The sequence below is a fragment of the Sturnira hondurensis genome, unplaced genomic scaffold (genome assembly GCF_014824575.4).
Source record: "Sturnira hondurensis isolate 20B ecotype Veracruz unplaced genomic scaffold, ASM1482457v3 Scaffold0011378, whole genome shotgun sequence".
In the NCBI taxonomy this organism is placed as follows: Eukaryota; Metazoa; Chordata; class Mammalia; order Chiroptera; family Phyllostomidae; genus Sturnira; species Sturnira hondurensis.
Window position 1 is genome coordinate 7,135,982 of NW_028084009.1, and position 12,553 is coordinate 7,148,534.

A 12,553-nucleotide genomic window follows, 5' to 3' on the forward strand; every position below is an offset into this window, starting at 1 on the left:
TCTCTTGAAGTCAGTTCCTAGGATTCTTACGCACACATGCTGTTCGTCCACCAGCTACACATTAGTCAGAGTCAGCCCTCCCAGAAGCATGTCAAAACACCGGTGCAGTGGGTTACAGTTTCCCACGGTTATAGGCCTGGGAGGGAAGTGACCAGGGCCTGTCTGCCCCTGAAATCCCAGCCTGGCTACGCTTGGGGCAGACGCCTGGGACGGACTGTAATGCGGTGCGTGACCAACAGAGGGCGCACACAATGCTGCGGGCGCGGACACCGGGGGGCCAAATGCACGGGGAGCAGGAGCTGGGAGGCGGAAGGAAAGGCGTGGGAGCAGAGTGGACCCTAGAGCCGGCTCCCGGAGGATGCAAAGGAGTTCCCCAGGGCATGCGGGATGGACTGGGCACAGAGGGCCGGCCCTGCGACATTGACGAGAGTTTGAACCCTGAGCTTCCCCTTCCTCCCTTCCCAGGGCAAGGCAGTTCATCTCTCAGAGCCTCGGTTCCCTCCTCTAAAAAGGGGTGGGGGTGGGGGACGATCACAGTGTCTCCCACGAGAGTGGAAGGAGGAGGAGACAGGAGAAAGCAATGGACGTGACAAAAATCTCTGCTGCCTCGGAGTTTGTATTTTCTCATCTGTGAGTTGCGGGTAACCATACCCTGTCCCAGCGGTCAGGGAGCTTCAGAGGATGCCTGCTCGGCACAGCGCCACCTAGTGTCAGCGGTTAACAATTGCCCGTACTGCGGGGACCAAGTTCCGAAGACGCGTCGGCCCGGATGCTGCCGGCAGGGGGCGTGTACCCCAGAGAGCCGGCAAGGGGTAGGCGCCGGGCTGCGCCCAGCCGCCCAGCCGCCGTGTGGCCTTGTACAACTCCTTCCTCCCCGCCACCTGCACTTCTGCGCGTGTCCGTGGGCCAGATGACCCTCCTGCTGGTGGAGTTGCTGGGGTCCGGGCCTGAGCAGAGTTTCCCCTCCCCCCGGTCCCCAGAGCTCCCAGCGAGGCGGGGAGGGTGCTGTCCCTTTGGGCCTCTGAGCACCTGCGCTTGCCACACTCAACCATTCTGATGGACCCCCTGGGCACCTCCAGGTGACCTTGGTGCCAGCTGAGCCCCTCTCAGGCCAGAGGCCCGGAGTCAAAGTCAGCAGGGCCTGCGCACCCTCCCCAGGCCCCAGAGTCCCAGAGTCCCCGGTCGCTCCCGGGCGCAGGAGGCTGGGATGGACTCTAGTCTGCTGTGTATAATGCGCACCCACGTTCTTGGCCCAAACTTTCAGAAAAAAAGTCCTTTGTTTTAGTTCAATTTTTTATTTATTTCCATTTGGAAGCAAACTTATTACCCTTTTTGCTTTACGGATATCGTTATTGCTTTCTAGAGTAACGTTTTTAACGCAAAACCATAAGTAAAAGAATTAAAACATTGATGTAAATATGGAATTAGTACTAACGCACACCCTCATATTTCCCTAAAAAATTTGGGCAAAAAAGTGCACGTTAGCACCGGAAGATACGGTAAATAGTTCTGTTTTATCTTATTTGTGAAAAAGGTAAAAATGCGTATCACCGGTTTATGGGAATGTACGTGTGGCAGTTAGTGAAGGCGGCCCAGGCGGTGCCCGCACGAGGACAATCAGAGCCGGGCTCGCCGTCACCCGGTTTCACCCTCCCTAGTCCATTTTACGCCCCGGAGCACTGGGCTCAGAGAGGGCAGGGGACCGGCCCAGGGTCCCGCAGCGGCTCTAACTCGGCAGCCTCTTCACAGCGTGACCAACAGGCGGCGGCCCCTCCTGCCCCGCTGTCCCTTTAACGTTCCGGAGCGTCCCCGGCACTCCGGCCCCGCACCGCCGGCTGCGGCGCCAGGGTCCCGGGAGATCAAGGTCAAGGCGGTGCCCCTCCGCGCCCCCGCCCGGCCGAGGGGCCGGCCTCGCATGCGGCCCCGCCCCCGCCCCGCCCCCGGGTCCGCTACTCCGCCCGCCCCGCGCTGCCCGCAGCCCCGGGCCCGGCGCCCCCGCCCCGCCGGCGCCTCCCGCAGCCCCCGGCTCTGTGCGGCGCAGGGCGGCCTCGCAGACGCAGTCCCGAGCGGCCCACCGGAGGGATGCGCGGCCGGGGAAAGGGGCGCGCCCGCTGGCCGGCGCCGGTGCGCTCTCTGCTGCGCGCCTTCGGGGCCCGGGATGCCGCCACCTCCTCTACCCGAGGCCCGGAGCAAGGTAAGGGATGCCGTGGGGAACCCGAGCCCTGCCCTTGGCCTTGCGGGGCGACAGGGATGTCCATGGCTCCCCCAGCACAGAGGTGGCGCCTGCTGGCCCCGGCTGTCCCCCCCGGCCCCAGACAAGGGCAGTGCGCTCAGCGGTCCGGCGGGGCACGGGTCTCGGGTCGGCCGTTCGGGGTGTGGAAGCCTCCTGTGCTTGCTGCGTGACCCGTGCGCGTGGCACCGGGCTTCCCTGGGCCTCAGTTTCCGCATCTGTAAGATGGGGGCAACCTTGCACTTGAATCGTGGGGCAGCCGTTGGGATCACGTCAGCCCTCCTTGCCACCCACGGGGAGTTCCTCGCGTGCTGGGTCAAGCGGGCCTCCACCTGTGCGGAGCAGGCGTGGCCAGGGCTCCTGCAGGCAGACAGCTGGCCCTGGAGCCGGTCCAGCCACAGTTAAAGGGGCAGGATCTCAGGAGAGGGGCTGAGGGAGTGGACAGTGGCCACGGCCCCCCGGGACCGGGACCTGGGCGTAGGAGGGGGCTGAGGTGGCCTGGGGAGGAGGCCAGAGCAGCGGGCTGTAACAGCGAGGCTGAACCCTGGAGGCACTTGAGAACTAGGCGGTTTCCCAAATGTCCCCTGACCAGAAATGCCCTGGGGGCACTTAGTGTAAACAGCTCCAATGCCTCAGGCCCACCTGCCCCCCAGTTTCCTGGAATCTGTTTTTCTAGCCAGTGCCCTGGGGTGATTCCAGGATCCGGCCAGTCTGGAAACTCTGGTTCAGGTGGTCAGAGGTTCTTATGAGTGGCTCCCTATGGGGGTGGTTCTGCCTGCCCCCCCGTTTTTACACCCCCCCCCCCCAGTCACTACTGGCATCTGCCGAGAAGCCAGGATGCTGCTGGGAAGCCTGAAACACCCGAGACAGCCCCCTCCCACCCCAAGGAGAAAAGGAAAAGGAACGGAGTAACATGGCCTCAAGGTCAGGGTGAGGAGAGTGGGCAACTGAGGCACAGGGAGTCACGGGTGGAGAAGGGAGGGCCCTGGGGTTGAGGGGACCAGCAGGTGTGCCTGCGGAGCGCCCACCCTCAGCAGCGCCCTGTGGGTGGGATGCTCTGGGCCACTTACGAGTGGAGCCCTGGGGACCCCGCACGGAGATGGACGGCCCTTCTGTCTCCCACAAAGTGGGGGACCTTGTGCTGGGCTCCAGGGCACAGCAGTGAGCCCAGGGCACGCACCCTCTTCAGGGCACCGAGCTCCCTCACCGGTGCCTGCGCATAGTGGGTGCACGGGACTCCCCTCGGTGCTTGGGTACTGGGTTTGCGGCCGGGTGTATTGAGGTTGGGTTCTGAGACAGGCTGTTTCACACACGGATGGTCACCCACGGTCACCCACCAGTGCCTTCATAGCCCCTGCGAGTGTGTGACCTGCCCGCGGGCCTCACACTGCGCCTGCTGCACACGCTTGCTGCAATTGTCAGGCATTTTTAAAATAGTTCTGTGGCCGATGTCAGGCTGGGAAGGGTGGCCGGCTGAGCCGCAGCTAACCCATTTCAGCCCAGGAGGAAGCTGGCAGCTCGGCCGGCCGAGGCAGGTCAGTAATTCCTGAAATCGGGGCAGGCACGGACCTGTGTGCTGGGGGCGCCTGCAGGTCCTCGTCCCTGCCTCAGGGGGCTTTCTTTCTCAGGCAGGGAAAAGGCCCTGCCCAGGAGTCAGTGAGAGGAGACAGGAAGTTTTGGGAAGGAGGAGAGGTGAGGACGGGAGGAAGGAGGGCTCTGCCAAGATGGTGTCCGGCTGCCGAGTTGAGTGGGGAGACGCAGGGAGCCCTGGGAGGGTGGGGTGGAGGGTGAGCCTTCAGGCAGGAGGAGGAGCGGGCGGAGGCCCTGAGGTGGGCGTTGGCTTGGGGGGCTTGCAGGGCAGGGTGGTCGTGAAGCTGCAGGCCTGTGCGCGCGGGGGCAGGGAGGATGGGGGAGGCCCTAGACTCCAGGGTGAGCCGTGGGCATTTCACGTGCCAGGCCATGGGCAGGCTTTCTTTCGGCTGCAGTTACCTGACCTGCTGGGTGGGAGAGATTCCGGCTGCGCTGGGGCAGCAGGCTCTCGTGGGGAAGAGAGAGGCCTGCTGCTCGGAGGACACAGTGGTTGGCATGGGACGTCCAAGTGGCCCAGCAAACAGGAGCTGCTGACACCTCAGGGACCTGAAAGCCAGGAGGCCGCAGGTGTTTCTTGTCTAAGCCCCTGGGGCAAAGGCTAGTCAGGGGCTGGAGAAGGGGGCTGGTTGGGGGGTGGGGTGGGAGGGAGGAGGCTGGGCCCGTGTGGAGAGGCCGGTGCCATGTCTGAGTCTGGAGCTCGGGTTCACCCGCGTGGTGTCGTCCAAATGCCAGATCTGGTCTGGAGCGAGGGCCAGGGGCCTGGGGTAGAGTCCAGCCACGTGCCCACAACTCTGGGTGTTCTGACAGCCAGGCCTTGGCGAGGTCCCCTGCCCCGTCCGCCTGCGCCCTGAGCCCGGAGGGTGTGTGCGGCCGCCCCAGAGGCTCCACACCCTGGGTTTTGCGCCACTGCCCTAGCCCGCCTCCGGTGGGCCCTGGCTCCCTGCCGTGGAGGGACAGCGCTATTTCTGTGGCCGGAGCCGCTTTAATTTACGAACAAATTAGCCAGCCCTTCTCCCTGACTTGGACTTCTCATTGGAGGCTGTGACGAGTACTGGGATATTTTGGCGCCAAATGAGGTTTTTGAAAAAAATTTTTTTCGAAGGGAACAGCATGATCGATGACATCATGACCTGTGTCCGCTGAGGTTCATTAGAGGTTGTGGCTTTGGGGGCTGCGAGGGGCAGCAAGAAAATGATGCCCAGGCTCAGCTTGCAGCTGGGGCAGGTTTCCAAGTGACCAGAACTTTGGAAGCAAAAGGAGCATTTGTCCTCTAAGAAAACTGGGTGTCTGAAGCCAGGCTGCCAGGTAGCTCCTGCTAGTGTCCTCTGGTCTGTCCCGGTCCTCGCTGGGTCCCACTGCCCGTCTTTACACCATTACTAGGGCCTGGCTATGGGGGGAGCTGATGGCGGAGGCCCCACAGGCCAGGCCTGAGGCCCCCTGTCAGGAACCTGTGTGCACAGGCCAACCTGTCTGCTTGCCTTCAGTTCTGAGTTTGTAGGGCCCGCCCCGTGGGCCTCCCCTGAACCTGGGTTTAGGGCGCAGCCCCTTTGGCGTCCACACCTGAGTCCCTGGCAAACCTGGGTGTTAGGTCAGAAACATCCATCCGTGTCTCATTTTAAGGCAAAATAAGGCCGTGCAGAACACCGGGGGGTGTCGGGCATCACCACACAGTGCAGGGACCCATACCTGTGCTCCCCTCACCTGCGGCTTCCACCGTGGGTCTGGGGTCACCCCGCTGGCCTCAGCCTCCTCTCCTGACAAGTCCAGGCAGAGCAGAAGGCCGTGAGCCACCTGCCCAGGTCTCCCGGGGCCTTTGTCTCGTCTCTTGTCACTCCCCACACACATCTGCCGACCCATCACCATAAGGACTGCTGCCACTGGGAACTTGGCTGATGTAACAGGTCGTCCCCTCTCCGTTTGAAGGGGAAGGAGGGGTTTTCGGGCCTGACCGCTCTCTGGGGCTCCGTGATGTCTGTCTGGTGCACACGCCACTCGCTCTGCTCAGGCAGTGGGTTCGTTGGAGGGAAAACAGAATTCTATGCTTAGTGGTTCCTGAGCACCTTCTCCAGGTGTGCAGCGCAGACAGTCCCGGCCAGGCTGACTTGGGGACCCCCACTCTGCCCGCCTCTCCTGCCTTCTCCCAGAGGTGACTGCCCCCACTCAGGGGTCACCGCCTGGCAGTCCCCACAGGGGCACGTGGGTGGCAGGGGGAGCGTCCAGGGTTCTTTCCTGTAAGTCCTTTAAAGAGATGGCGTCTGAGAACAGCAGGCCTTGTTCTGAAACGTCATGTTTTTATTCAACGGTGTGTCTTGGAGAGGTGTCTGGGTTAACAGGTTCTTTCTAATGGCTGGAGAATCTTCCACCGTGTGTCTTAGCCTTTCTGGGGTCGGCGGCCGTGGGTGGGCATCCTCAGACCTGCTCCACTAGGGGCAGGTGGAGCGAGGACCCCACGTGCATCTCCTGGGGTGTCTGTACCAGCTGGCGTGGGGGGGTGGGCGTTGGGGGCGTTGGGGGGGCGGCTCCTGCCCAGGACTCCCCGGGCAGGAAGGAGCAGTGTGACTTTCACTCGAGGTCGCTCACTTGCTTGCAGCAGCAGCAGCCTCTGGGGTTCCCCGTCTCCAGTGGGGTCCGGGGTCTGAAGTGCCACCGCCAGCCCTCGGAGGAGGAGGAGGAGTGGAACTTCCCTGGGCACATTTGCATTCCCGTGATTGCGCCCGAGGGTTTTTCTGATGTTAATGGGCCACTTGGATTTCACTCTCAGCGCATTCGCCTCTCTTTCATGTTGCCCATCTTTCTGTGGGGTTGTTAGTCTTTCTCTAATTGGTTTGCAGGGGCTATTATGTGTCCTGGACTCTCACTCTTGGTTTGCTGCTGGTATTTTTGGTCTCTGTGGCTGGTCTTCCCACGTGGTTTTATAGTGTCTCGGGCTGAGTGGAAGTTTTCGGCTTTTTAAAAGATATAATTGACACGTAACACTGTTACTTTCGGGTGTACCATGTAGTGATGTGAGATATGTATACACCGCAGAGGGGCCACCACTAGCAGTTACCTTGTGATGAGGACATTTGTGACACTTTCAAAGGTACCGTAGAGCGTTTTCCACTGCGGCCACCACGCTCTACGCGACACGCCTGAATCTTCCCTTCGGATGCAGTAAATTCATCAAGCTTCCTCTTTCTGCGTTTGCTTTTTGTGTCTTCTGAAAGAAATCTTTTCCAGCCTCAAGTGCAAAGCCAACACCTTCTCCCAGTGTGCCCGGGACCACCTGGTTTTAGCCCTGGAAGCCCGTTTCCCGAGGACCCCTGTGTTGGTGTAAGAAATGTCCAAATTAGAGAGAGTTTTTATTTTACTTGAGCCAAACCGACTGAAATGGCAGGGAAGCAAAGTCTCAATGGACTGGGAACAGGCTCGGGAGAAGGGCCATTTGCAGCGAATTTTGTACACGAGCATCGAAGGGAGGAGATGTGAGGGGGTTGCCTGGAACCCCTGCGTGGTGGACTAAGGGGGAGGGAGGAGCCAAGCCGGGAGGTTCCTGGGGTTGGATACCAAATAAGACAGACACAGGTTTGCCCTGGCTGGTGTGGCTCAGTGGATTGAGCGCGGGCCTGCGAACCAAAGGATTGCGGTTCGGTTCCCAGTCAGGGCACATGCCTGGGTTGTAGGCCGGTTCCTAGCAGGGGACACACAAGAGGCAACCATACATTGATACTTCTCTCCTTCCCTCTTTCCCTTCCCCTCTAAAGATAAGTTAAAAAAAAAAGACAGACATAGGTTTCTTCTGCACTGAAGGGTGCACGGTGGTTAACCCTCACGGCAGAAGAGATGGCATCCAGGAACAGATAGCGGTGGGGTTGGCGGCCTCTGCTCGGGAGCCTGGGAGAGCCCCATGGGGTCTGGACAGGAGACAATGGCGACATTTCAAAGGCATGTTATCTGAGATGGGAAAAGACAGGGTCACTGGAGGTCCAGACTGACCTTCTTCCCAGACGCGTCCGTCCGGGACGGATGGCACTCTGAGTCAGGAACCTGTGTGCACAGGCCAACCTGTCTGCTTGCCTTCAGTTCTGAGTTTGTAGGGCCCGCCCCGTGGGCCTCCCCTGAACCTGGGTTTAGGGCGCAGCCCCTTTGGCGTCCACACCTGAGTCCCGGGCAAACCTGGGCATCCGTGTCTCATTTTAAGGCATGCACAGCTCTTTCCTTTATATATTTATTTTCCAGTCCGCTGTCATTTACTTTGGTGGTCAGTGTGAGGTCGGACCCAGCTCTGCTGGGAAGTCTGGTGTATGACCGATTCGATTCAGGCCGACCCAGCCTTGCCTTCTGGGGCCCCACAGAGGGTGCCCATGGGACCAGCCCCCACAGCGAACCCTGGGTGCTGAGTCTCCCAGGGGCCGTCACAGTGGGTGCCCTGTGACCCCCGAGAATAAGACTCAGGGCTTCCCCCCAGCTTCCTCCAGACATCACCCCATGCACCGTTTTTAAGGCCAGGTGTCCCCTGTCGTCACTGTCATCCATTACAGCTGTGAGCACGGCTTGCCTGATCCCGGGAGTCCCCCTAGTGAGCCCAGAACCTGGGGGGGGTGGCAGTCCCTCAGGGCAGTCCCCCAGAGGACGCTGCGGACCTGCCCGGTTTTGCATGCGCAGCACAGAGCCCCGGGCCTGGCAGGCAGTCCTGTGGGGGCATGCGATGGCTCCTCTGTCTCCCACTTCGCTTGGAGGGCTCCCACGACCCCACTGGGTCCTCCGATCCCCTGGAGTGACCCCAGTCCTTGGCTGGCCCACTGTCACTGACCCTGTGTGGAGGCGTCCCCAGCAGGGCCAGGAGCAGGGGCTGATCAGTGATGGGGCGGGAGTCCTGGGGGGTTGGAATTCTGCTGGCCACGCTGTGGGTGCAGGGATTAGCCAGGGCCCGCCCCAGTGAGCCACTCGATACACGTACGGGGACACCACTGCAGGGCCACCTTGTTGCATCGGCTGCTCAAGTTCATGGGGCCGAGCTCTGCTTCGAGGGGCCCCAACCTTAAAACAGAGCCCCCTCTAGCTTGCAGAGCACATCGGTCAGTTGCTGATTGTCTGAATTATTTTTTAATCCTCACCTGAGGACATTTTTTATTGCTCTTAGAGAGAGACATCTATGTGATAGAGAAACACAGGTCTGTTGCCTCCCACAGGCACCTGACGGGGGACCAAACCCGCAAGGCTTTGGTGAATGGGACGCTGCTCCAATAGGCTGAGCCGCCCGGCCAGGGTGGTAATTGTCTGAATTTTAACAGTAATTACGTGCAGGGATTTTCCCTTTATCACAGTTGTGCTGCTGTTGGGTACCTTTGAATAAGGTGTGGATCCAGGCATGATGTATGTAGGTTCTATCCAGGGCTCTGCGTTTCACGGTCCCCGCCCCAGGCCAGGCCACCTCCCTCTCCCTCCCTGTGCAGTGCAGCAGCCTGTGCACCCCCCACACCCCGTCTTCAGACCCCGTCCTGCCACCCTCCTCTTCATTCTACCCCCAGTGGCCCCAGGACCTTCCTAGAGAAGTGGCCTCTGCCACACACTCGGGAGTGCTATCCCCCGCAGGTGACCAGGCCCCTGGCACTGTACCCAGAATGGAGGCCAGGGGAGGTTCCAGAATCTAATTACCTAAACCCTTACTGCCCCCAAATACAAAACCCCAGTAGACAGTCCGGCTTCAAAGTGCGCGGCAGCTTCCGTGAACTGTGGGCCCGGAAAGAGCTCGCAGCCCCGGTGAAAATACGGACACAGCTGTCGTTATTTATAGGTTTGCACACACAGACCCTCAGAATTATCGTTCCGGCCGCAGGACCGATGATGGATTTTTAAAGTACCACCTATAAACAGCGCACTCTGGGTTTTCCGTGATTTACGGAGCGGGCGCGACGCTGTTCAAGGGGCTGCCCTGTAAGTGGCACCGTAGCCTGCTGCTTCTGCGACGGGGCGCTGGTGAGCGACATAAATCTGGGTTCCAGTAAATCAGTACGTCCGTCTCCGCTGTCTCCCGTGGGCGAGAGACGTCTCTTTAGGATGTGAACCCAATAAACACACTACAACGTGCGCGTCGAGTGGGAGAGAGCGTTTGGGTGACACGGACCATTTTAACCACGGATGCTCTTCTTTTAACAGTAAGAGTGCCTGGCCGGTGTGGCTCAGCTGGTTGGAGAATCCCACAGAGCAGAGAGGTCGCCAGTTCGATTCCCGGTCAGAGCACATGCTCCGGTGGTTGGTTCAGTGCCTGGTCGCGCGTGTGTGAGAGGCCCCCAGTCGATGTTCCTCCCATCAGTGTTTCTCTCTCCCTCCCTCCTTCCTTTCCCCTCTGTAGGACCAGTGGGCATGTCCTCAGGTGAGGACAAAAAAAAACAAAAACAAAAACCTTAAAGCAGCCCTGGCTGGTATAGCTCAGTGGATTGAGCACCGGCCTGTAAACCAAAGGGTCGCTGGTTGGATTCCCAGTCAGGGCACAGGCCTGGGTTGCCGGGGTGCACAAGAGGCAACCACACATGGGTGTTCCTCTCCTCCTCTTTCTTCTTCCCTTCCCCTCTCTCTAAAAATAAAATCTTAAAAAACAAAAACTAAAAAACTAAAGATGCCTGAAGGTTCGGGCCACAAGCATCAATGAGAAGAGAATGACGGGTTCACCCTTGTACTCAGGGTAGATGTTCGGATCCAGGAATTGTTTCAGAATCTCCACCTCCTCCAACAGTGGACGCTGGGGGGTCCCATCCTCGGCCTCCAGCCCTGTTCCTCCGTCCTGGAGGCAAACACTCCCTCAGAGGTGCCGGGACCCACCGGCCACGTTCATGCTCACGGGCTCCCCAGGAGGGTGCAGGGATGTGGGTGTGGCTATGTCAGGGTTTCTGCCGTGGGGGTCATCAGGTCAGACCCAAAAGCGTCCTGCCCCCCAGCAAGTTCCAGTGACATTAAGCGACCCAGATTTATGTCATTCAGAAGCGGCTGCTTGTAATAGTCCCTAGTGTGGTGAGTGTCGGGCAGCCGTGTGGCATTAGCTGTTTCCACTGTGTCTACCTCCTTCCTACTCTGCCCTGCGCGTGGGCTTCTGCAGACGAGGCAGGGCTTTCGGGGTCCCAGGGACACGGCAGAGAAGGTCTGGGGTTCAGCAGGTGTTTGTTCAAGCAAACGGCTTCCTCGTGTCTGGGCTTGCTGGTAGAGGTTTTGGCCGGATGGGGGGCACCAGGCAGGCACAGGAAAGAATGTCACAGTCCTCTCCTGTCCTGTCCCTGCCACTTGTTGGGTGTGGGACGTTGGTGAGTCACATACCTTCTCCGAGCCTCAGCGTCACTCCTCATAGAAAGACCAGTGACTCCAACTTCACGGCGTGGTTAACGCAGGTGCGGGCTGTGGTAGCTGCAAAAACGCCGTCAACCTCCAGAGACACCACAGCCGTCTCCTGCTGCTCCCCCATGGTCCTCGTCGGGCCACTGACTTTTAGGGGGACCCTAGAAGGCGTGAGGTCCCTGACTCGGCCCCTTAGGAAATGTTTGATGTGTCTGCAGCCTGAGCCCTGGTGCGCAGGACCTGGGCCGGGTAAGTACTTGGCACCTGACTTGCAGAACGGGACTAAGAGAGTCCCCACCTAGTTTGGCTATTTTTAGCATTAGCCACGTTCAGAATGGCGAAGTCCTGAGAGTGACATCTGACACACACGAGGGCTACAAGTAAATGAAAACCCAAACACCAGAGGCTCAAGGTGTAGGGTGTGTGCTGCCCTTACAGGAGATCGGGAGGGAGGCTGGTCTGAGGTGTCCGTCCTCAGGTGTTGGCCTCCCATCCTCGCGAGTGCCGCTGCAAAGTCACAGGGTGGCCTCGGCAGCTCCAGACCTCACAGGACCCTCAAAAGCGGGATTCATGCACGCTGGCGACCACGTTGGGCGCAGTTTCTCCCATAACCAGCAGAGGGCGCGGCTCCCTTCCTTACCGCCCTGCTCTGGTGGCAGGAGCGGCTTTGTCTTCTTCGTTGCAGGTCTCTGCTTTGACCTGGAATTCCCACCCTGCGGTTGACCCTCTAGTCCCACTGACTTGCCTCCCTAAGAGCTTGGGTAGAGACGCCGGCCTGAGCAGTTTTGTTTTGTTTTGTTTTTTTTGGTTGCTGGTTTAATTCTGTTTTGGCGGATGAGGAGAAGCAGCCATATGGTCCGAGGGGGCAGGAGGCAGCCCCCTCGGATCCCCTGAGAGATTGGAGGTGACTTGGGCCCTGGGGAGGCTGAGCCCTCTGGGCTGGAGCAGGGATGTTGTGTGACAGGCCGCCCACCGTCTGCGACCATTCAGTCAGTCAGCAAACATTTGTTTCCGGGTGCCCACAGCGTGCCAGCCCTGTTCCTGGGTTCAGAGACGGACCAGGTCCCAGAGCTCTTGGCGAGGATGTGGCGGGGGCCCAGGCCCCCACTGTCAGCTCTCCAAGGGTCCTGGGGAGGAAGTCAGTCGTCTCCAGCAGAACAAAAGTGCAGCACTGTTATAACCGCCCTCCCCGCCGCCAGGCCTCCGCATCGCAACCTTAGGTTCCATCCCTGCTGCGGGGCTTCCTGGGGGTCTTTCAAGTGTGCGGGGGTCGCAGTGGGATGGGCCTTCAGAAGCGGGAGTGGCGGGACCTGAAGCGCGACAGGCGATGACGTGTGAGAGCCACCACCCTGGCTGGTTCAGCACGCGTGTGCCCCTTGTCTCCTGGAGGGCCCGTCCCGGAAGGGCTGGGCAGGGCGCCTATCC